This window comes from Furipterus horrens, unplaced genomic scaffold (genome assembly GCF_987537825.1).
Source record: "Furipterus horrens unplaced genomic scaffold, mFurHor1.1.pri manual_scaffold_6, whole genome shotgun sequence".
NCBI classification, from domain to species: domain Eukaryota; kingdom Metazoa; phylum Chordata; class Mammalia; order Chiroptera; family Furipteridae; genus Furipterus; species Furipterus horrens.
In genome coordinates, this window is record NW_028327176.1 from 145,954,479 (window position 1) to 145,963,431 (window position 8,953).

Genomic DNA, 8,953 nt, shown 5'->3' on the forward strand with positions numbered 1-8,953 from the left:
TACATTCAAGAAAATGAAACTAGACCACCTTTTCACACCACACACGAGAATTAAATTCAAAATGGATTAAAGACTTAAATGTTAGAACTGAAACCATAAAACTCCTAGAAAAAAACATAGGCAGTAAATTCTTGGACATTACTTGTAACAATATTTTATTTGATATATCTTCTCAGGCAAGGGAAACAAAAATAAATAAACAAATAAACCAATGGGACCACATAAGACATTTTGTGTTTTCACCCAATCCTACATAGTAAAATTCTGTCTTCCCATGCCTCCTTGAGCCTCTGTTGAAGGGACTGGGATTGAGACTGCATGCAGAGGTGGCAAGTTAAAGGACAGTAATAACAGTTAGCCATTACATTCCACTTTATTCTTAATATAATCCCATAATAACATCACACAGGATATTAACACACCCTAGGACACTGTCTGTTGTTTTTAATTTTAATTACTTGCTCAACCAGTCAGAACGTGATGATTTTCTTTCCTGGGGTTAGTATGGGGCATCCCTAAACTCAGGGATACAGCATCCACTCCACCTAAACAACAGAAGCACATCACCAACCCCCCACCAAATGGGGATATGACAGCGAATCTCTCCTTTAGCAACTCTTTCCTGGTAGCTCCTTGAAGTTCCCAGCTTGGCTCCACCACTCACAGAGGCAAATAAAATGTAAACTCCCAATTAATACCAGCAAAGAAAATTAAATCAATTAAGAGTTTCTAATTCAAATTGAATTGCTTTTAGATTAAACACCATTGCTTCTCTAATATAAACCCAAGTTTATTTTTGGTAAGCCAAAAAGGAGCTCTTATTATATTAAAATGAATACACTTTCTTGCTTATCTTTCAAAAGCTAAGGAACTTCTCTGGAACACTGTAAAAGGTCCCTTCTATAATCCCAAAAGAAATGCAATACTAATCAAAAGAGACAGCCCCTATATAGCACTGCCACTGGCTATTAGCAACAAGGCACTACTCATGAGGTCTTCTTGACCACAGCAGCCAGTGATATCAGGCTCTGCAAATTCAAAGAGGCAGCTCTGGACTATGGAGGACTTCCAGATATAAAGGCAAAAATGCATTTAAATGATCTTGGAAAGAATTTCTCCCTTGCCCCTTGGCCTCACCATGAGAGTGACCAGTTCAACAGAACCAGTCCAAAAGAAAGCAGCCTAAGGAACTCCCCTGCTTCCAGCTCTTCCTTTTCATCTCTCCACAACACAGGCCTACAGAAAAATCAATACATATGCCAGCACTTCATCATCAACAGTTCTTTTAAATAGGCTTCCCTTTGGTAATAGCCATAGAATTGAAGCTAACTCTCTGCTCTGGCACCACTGAATGCCAAGTGAGGAGACCAGAATTAGAATTTGGCTCTGACAGCACTGATCCTCCCGCCATTCTTGAAAACTTACCTTCATAAATGCAACTTTATAGGAAGCAATGGGGAAATATGTTTTTCCTGTAACCCTCTCCTTGATATACAGGGTGGGACAAAAGTAGATCTATTGTGAGTATGCAAAACGCAGAGTTTATTCTCCATTTTATCATTTTTTAATTACTGTATTATTTTCCATATGAACAACTGTAAACCTACTTTTTTTTTTTTTTTTTTGGTTTTTCAATTACAGTTGTCCCCTTTTCCCCTAATTTCTCTCCCCAACCCAACCCACCCCCTCTCCCGCAATCATATCCCTCCCCGTTGTCCATGTCCATGAGTCTTTTATACAGGCTCTTTAATTAAACCCTTCCCTTACTTATTCCCCTTCTCTCCCTCTCCCCTCCCCCCTATTGACTGCTATTCTGCTCTTTGTTCTATTTAGTTCCTTTGTTTGTGTTGTTCTTTAGTTTCCTGTATTAGGTGATATCATATGGTATTTTTCTTTCTTTGCCTGGCTTATTTCACTAAGCATAATTCTCTCTAGTTCCATCCATGTTGTTGCAAATGGCAGGAGTTCCTTCTTTCTTTCTGTTACATAGTATTCCATTATGTAAATGTACCACAGTTTTTTGATCCACTCATCTACAGATGGGCACTTAGGTTGTTTCCAGCACTTAGCTATTGTAAACAGTGCTGCAATGAACATAGGAGTGCATAAGTTCTTTTGAATTGGTGTTTCAAGATTCTTCGGGTATAATCCTAGTAGTGGAGTCGCTGGTTCAAAAGGCAGTTCCATTTTTAATCTTTTGAGGTAATTCCATACTGTTCTCCATAGTGGTTGCACCAGTCTGCATTCCCACCAACAGTGCAGTAGGGTTCCCGTTTCTCCACATCCTCGCCAGCACTTGTTGTTTGTTGATTTGTTGATGATGGCCATTCTGACTCGTGTAAAATGGTATCTCATTGTGGTTTTTATTTGCATCTCCCTGATGGCTAATGATGTTGAGCATTTTTTCATGTGTCTGTGGACCTTCTGTATGTCCTCTTCGGAGAAGTGTTTGTTCAGGTCCCTTGCCCATTTTTTAATTGGGTTGTTTGTTTTCTTGATGTTGAGTCGTATAAGCTCTTTATATATTTTGGAGATCAGTCCCCTGTCTGTGATGTCATTGGCAAATATGTTTTCCCATATGGTTGGTTTCCTTTTCATCTTGCTGATGTTTTCTTTTGCTGAGCAGAAACTCTTCAGTTTGATGTAATCCCATTTATTTATTTTTTCCTTTATTTCTCTTGCTTTAGGAGATGTATCCGTGAAGAGTTGTTACGTGAGATATCTGATATATTCTTGCCTATGTTTTCCTCTAGGACTTGTAAACCTACTTTTGCCTAACCCTGTACAAATGAGGAGATCTAATTTCAATTTTAAGGTTTCCTTTTCCAGATTTAATAGGAGTTCAGGCCCACACATATTAATCTGTGCCCTTTACATTTACACTGATAACCCTCACTTTCATCTCCCTGGGTATCCTTTCCTTTCTTTACCTTTGAAATCTCTCCCTTATTGAAAATCACAACATATCTCCTAGAGTTAAAGCTTGGGAAGTATTTTGTATGTGTATGTTTTTAAGCTTCGCTTTAATATTAATATCATTAGATAGCATTTGCTTTGTTGAGAAAAGATGACAGCAAAGCCTCAATCCTATTGAAGCTCCAGAGACCATACCTTCTCTGACTCTCTAGCACATTAAGTCATCAGGAGCTATTTAGAAATTAGAAATTCATTTTTCCTTTGAAATTCTATTGAGCCTAGTACTCAGGTATATATGAAAAGCCAGCAATTCAAGGTATCATGCCTCTACCAAGCACAAGGAGCACAAAAGGCAAAGTGGAACAAAGGCAATGGTCCTCTAAAATGGATTAATGTTGCTAAACTACCAAATAAGCTAAAACAATAGGAGGATTGATGTAACATCTTTCTATGGAGAAAATTAATTACACTATTTCCCCACACACCTTTGTATTTCTCTTCATTCATCAGATCGCTAGTTGTGCTATTTATGAACTCTTTACAAACAAAAATTATTCTATCTTTCATCAAAACCAGAAGTATTTTTCACAATGTGCAAAATTCAATATGTTGATAAGGAAAATCTTATCAGAGAGTCACTGAATTTAAAGATTACAGGATAAAAGGATAGTTATAGAAATCTCCTTATATCCTCACTCCTGACTTATAAGAAAAGTGATACAGCGTTCACTTAAAAGAAATATCCTTGGAAATAATGAATAATGAACATATTGGTCAGAATAATCAATTCTGTACACCCAAATTAAGATGTTAAATGTTTCAGTGTTTTCACCTTATAACATTATTTAACATTTTTCATTAACTTTTCTTGGAAAGTGTCCCCAAATATATCTATATTAGACTGGTAAATTTATTAAAGGTATAATTCTATTATGTTTTTAATAAAATAATTCTGTATTCTACATAAAAATGATTTTAAAATCAATCCTTGACAGAAGGAAAACCTTGTGAAATCCAAGTAAAATCTATAGGTTAGGAGTATTGCACCAATGTTAATCTCTTAGTTTCATAAATGTGCCATGGTTATGTAAGGTGTTACCATTAGAGAAAGCAGGGTTAAGGATAAACAGAAACTCTGTACTACCTTTACAAGCCTTCTGTAAATTTAAAATTACTTCAAAATAAAAGGTTTTCTTTTTTTTTTTTAATTGTCCTTTGAATTTCAATTTAAAATAGGCAATTGGAGAAGAAAAACTTCTAACATTTTATTTGGAGTCTATTCATAAACACGCAATTAACGGACAACATATGTTCTCAATTGACTTCCGACATTAAGCCTATTTTATAGTTATAGAGACCACACTAAGGCAAAGGGGTTATGGCTCTAACATGAGCACAACATATTTGTATTCTCACTCAAGCCACAGCCTTTCAAAGTCTCTTTAAATCAACATCTATTTTCAATTTCAGAAAAGCAGTTATTTCTAGAATAAATTTCTCCAAACTAGTAAAGCATGTTAAAAATCTCATATTAATGAAAAATCTGTACTGATGGACAAAACAGAATATTGAACTTACCTGTCTATGTTCATTATCTACATGGAAAGATTACATACACAACTAATATCTATCTTGACTCATGAGAACCGTGAAACCTTTGTGACTGGCAGACATGTTATGTAAACCTTAATAAATAGTGAAATCCCATTATAACAAAGTGTAATGGTGTCAACATGTCTGCCCACTGAACAACTGTCAACTCAAACTCAATGTGGAAATTACTCTTCCTAGCAAAAAACCAAAAGAACCCATAACCCACGTCTCCACTTTAGCACAAAGGTAAACAAGAGAATGACTCAATGCAAATAGAAAAATGCACAACTGGGAAAATAGGCAGAAAACATATATTTAAATAATAAAGGAGACAAACATTTTGCAATAAATTAGAGCAAGCAACCCACAAAAGCAATATAGATAATAAAGGCACAAGAAATCACATATTTTTATTGAATAACTACAGATAAAATGAAAATCCTCTGCAGTTAGTAAACAGAGTTCTGATAACAGGAGAGTTTTGATTCCAGCACAAGTGAATGGCACATGAACAGAACAACATAGAGAGAAGAGAATGTGGAGAACTCAAACAACTAACAAACAGGAGAAATGGAAACCAGACCAGAATGGCAACAGTTCCCATGATTATTAGAGATACAAAATTATGAGTCATTGATTCCTAGTCAGGAGGGGCCAGAAATGAATAGCTGAGTGCCCTGGTATACCATTACAGGGAACCAGTCCACATGGCAATGGCGAATGTACGTCAGCCCTGGTTTGGAAAACCAACAGGCATGAGGCAGTACACAGGAGCCAGGCCCACAGATCAGCTTTCCTATGGGAATCAGGCCTCCATTGTATCTATACTGCTTAAAAGCTTGCTTTTGCTAAAAACTTTCCCACCCTGAGCTGAAAAACAACAGATGTTTAATGTATAACTTTAAAGTAACTTCTCAAGGTCTGTTCTGAACTGTTTTAAGGACAGGATGTGGCCAGATCTCCCATCCTTATCATTTCCTTGCATGCACAACATTCTTTTCTTTATTATCTGTAAACAACAACCATCTAAAGCAACATTAGCAAAGAGATTTGTGACTTTGTTTGATGTGATACACCCAGAAAGGAATAAAAGCCTGTCCAGGCAAGGGTCATGGCACTCTCAGTGATTTAGAGGGTGGCCGTTCTGTCCCTTTTCTCCACCGGATTAGTGCAGTCTGTGTGATTTTGTTCATCTCATCCACAACGCCACAGACACTGCTGGTTTGAGTCTGCGACATACCGTTTGATATTTTTGTTTAATATAATTGCATTTAAACCAATAGTATAATAAAAGTGCATGCAACTCATATTCCACACTATGGTTCGATCATTCTCAATACTTTCATTGTCTTAAAACTGAGTTAAAGAAATTCTCCAGGTCTTTGTAACCTTTCCTGGTTGCCGATGGAGTGACCACACTGACATTGGTGTTCTCTCTGTGCCTGAGGGGCTCAGAAGAACAGACAGTAATAGGCTGACCCATCACCCATCCTCCAGAGAATGCTACTCTACCATACCTTGTTTCTGGGTGCTACAAACTAAACATCACTTATTTGGCTGCTTTACACTTAAAATGAAGTAGTAATTATCACCTGGCTCATAGGAACATAGTAAAATGTTCATTTTTAAGAAGAACTTCTTGAGATTTATCCACGTTAAAGTCTACTTGTTTATTTTACAAATATAATTTAGTATAAAATTTCAGAACTCAACATGATTCTGCTGAAAGTTCTAAAATAACATGTATATACATATTTATATATGTGTGCATATATGCATATATATTCATACAAAACATATATATTAGCCTTTATATTTGTTTTCCAAACCATTTTCCAGAATTTAAAAAAAAAATTTCTCTATAGCTCTTCAAAGTTAAAAATGCTGCATATTATCTTAGTTTTTAAACTTAAATATAAAAATCACAAAGTTCTCTCTTGTATCACACACTGCATCAGTGAAAGGCAAAACAAGGAACAACTTTCAAAACATTACAATAATTCCACAGTTCATAAACAGTTGTATACTTTATTAAGATTTCAAGATAAATACTTTAATATTAGTAAAGATTATTTTTAAATCCATTAAATTATAGCTGTGCTACATTTATAGATTATATAGTCCATTACACAGATCCCTCTAAGTTCGCAGCATGTACTGAATAAAAGGAGCATTTGTGTCATTTCCTTCTCACTTTCATGACTTGAGGTTAATTGAAAGCTTCTAAAAACAATCCAGGCTCCACTTGAACTAGCTTCAAATGAGAGGTCAGCAATGAAACAAGCAAGTGCTTTTTGCTAGAGGTCTGGTTTCAATGAATAAGTATAAAAGCACTCAAATCTTCATTTCTTTGAAGCATTTTTTTTTTTAAAACCAAATGATTTAGTAAAGGCATTTGGCCTTATTTCCTACAGGGAATTTAAGTGCTAAGAAAATCAGATTGAAATAAAACTGGGGAAATTTTAGTAAAATAATTAGACTATTCCAGACTAAAAGTCACGCTTGCCCAAAATATCTCCACGTCTTGACAGTTCACGAAGCACAACCCCAACCAGAAGGAGGAGGAGAAAGAATAAAAGACATCCAAGCAGTGGACTCCTGAGCTTCCTGAGCATTTATCACTGTTCCTCAGTGAATACTTGCTGGATGCCTAGGAGGTTCTTGGCACTGGGCTGCAAGGAAACAGTGATGAGTGAAATGATATAGGACCTTCCCTCCTGGAGTTAACAACAAAGCAAATATTGGATTTACCCTTCTAATGATGGCAAAGGAGAAGAATTTGAGAAGGCAGGTTTAGCCCAGAAAAAAAGTTTCAAAATACACTTTAAATTAGGTAAGAAGAGGTATAATAACAACTACAGCAAAAACAAACCAGCTTCTGTTTGAAGAGATCAGTCTGTGTTAGAAAGTATTTCACATGCACTAGTCCATTCAATTTTCACAGTCGGTGTGGGCATGAATGTGTAGATTTGGATGGACTAGAAAACTGAGGCTCAGGCTCAGAGAGTAAAGGGACTCACTTAAGCTGCCTTCCATGGATGATCTCCACTGTGGTGAACCCAATGGGGTTCATACTCCCTCACCACAAAGTGAGAGGAGTTTGCTGAGCTGCCTACATGACAGGGGTGCAGCGTAGCCCATTCCCAGGAAGCTTCCCCAGGACCAGGACTTTCCTCCTTCAATAACCTGGATATTATGAGATTAGGCATCTCTTTCCTCAGTGTGGTAGGGAAGAGAGGGGGATCTCACCCCACAGTCCTAGAGACCCAAGCAAAGCAGAAGAATCTCTTACAAATGTTCTTTGTCAGAAAGAGACCAGGTAAAATTATTTCTAAGTATGATATTATTTCATAACAAAATAAAAAAGGAGAGCTAGAGCAGGACACTAGCACATTTGCACTCTTTTATTAACTATTTTCTTCAAGGAAAATTAACCAAAAATTTCAGGCCGAAACAGCTTCCTGGATCTACCATCACATATTGAAACAAGAACTTTCCTTTCTCCCATCTCCTCTTCCAAAATTGCAGCATTGGAGGAGACTGGTAGGTCACTGGATAACCTTCAGGTTTTTCCTTTTTTCTCCTACAACTCTCATGCTGCACACATCTCTGCAACGTGTCTGTCTTCTTCTTATCGAAAGCAGCTCTATAAAATCGAAATACACTGTAAAGGGGGACCTCAGGCGAGGCTCTGTGGTTTGGCTACAAAAGAAGCGGTGGAGCAGTTCCCCCCTCAGCCCGCGGCCGCTCCCTGAGAGCTTCGCAGGACTGCAATGCAGTGAAGGGGAGCGGTAAATGGAAGGAGGCGGGGGAGGGGGAGAGCGAGGCTGCAATTTCCTTGTGTGCATTGAGCCTGAGCGTTTTCTATTTCAACTGAATATGAAGAATCATGGCCTTGTTTTCAGGATTTAAGAAAAAGGAGACAGTTTAAAACCAAATGCCTGCTGTCTGCCATGGCAGTTCCAGTGGCAGGCTGTAATTTGTCGGGGAGAGATAATGGAAATGCGGTTATGTTTGTGTAATCCGTGGGCTGTTTATCAGCTAGGAAAAGCCCAAACATATAGGTAGCAGCAAATCTTTCTGTCTGGAAAAAAAATCTTTCAACTCTGTAAAAGGAAGGAAGGAAGGAAGGAAGGAAGGAAGGAGGAAAGGAAGGAAAGAAAGGAAATTTCCACCATTTTAATATAAAATACAATTTCGTGTCATTTCTTTATAGGTAATTCTGAAGCAAAAGGAAGAGGTTAATGGAGAGAAAAGTATCTGTGAGACCCTAGGCATGTTTCACATCACATATAGAACATGAATGTGCTTCTCTCAAAAAGAAGTATTTCCATTCGTGCCCTAACATATTTTAGCCCATAATTTGGAGGTAAATACCATAAATGACAGCTCTGAACAGATCATTCCTTTGATGCTAGGATTTCAACAACCAGAAACCTTCTTT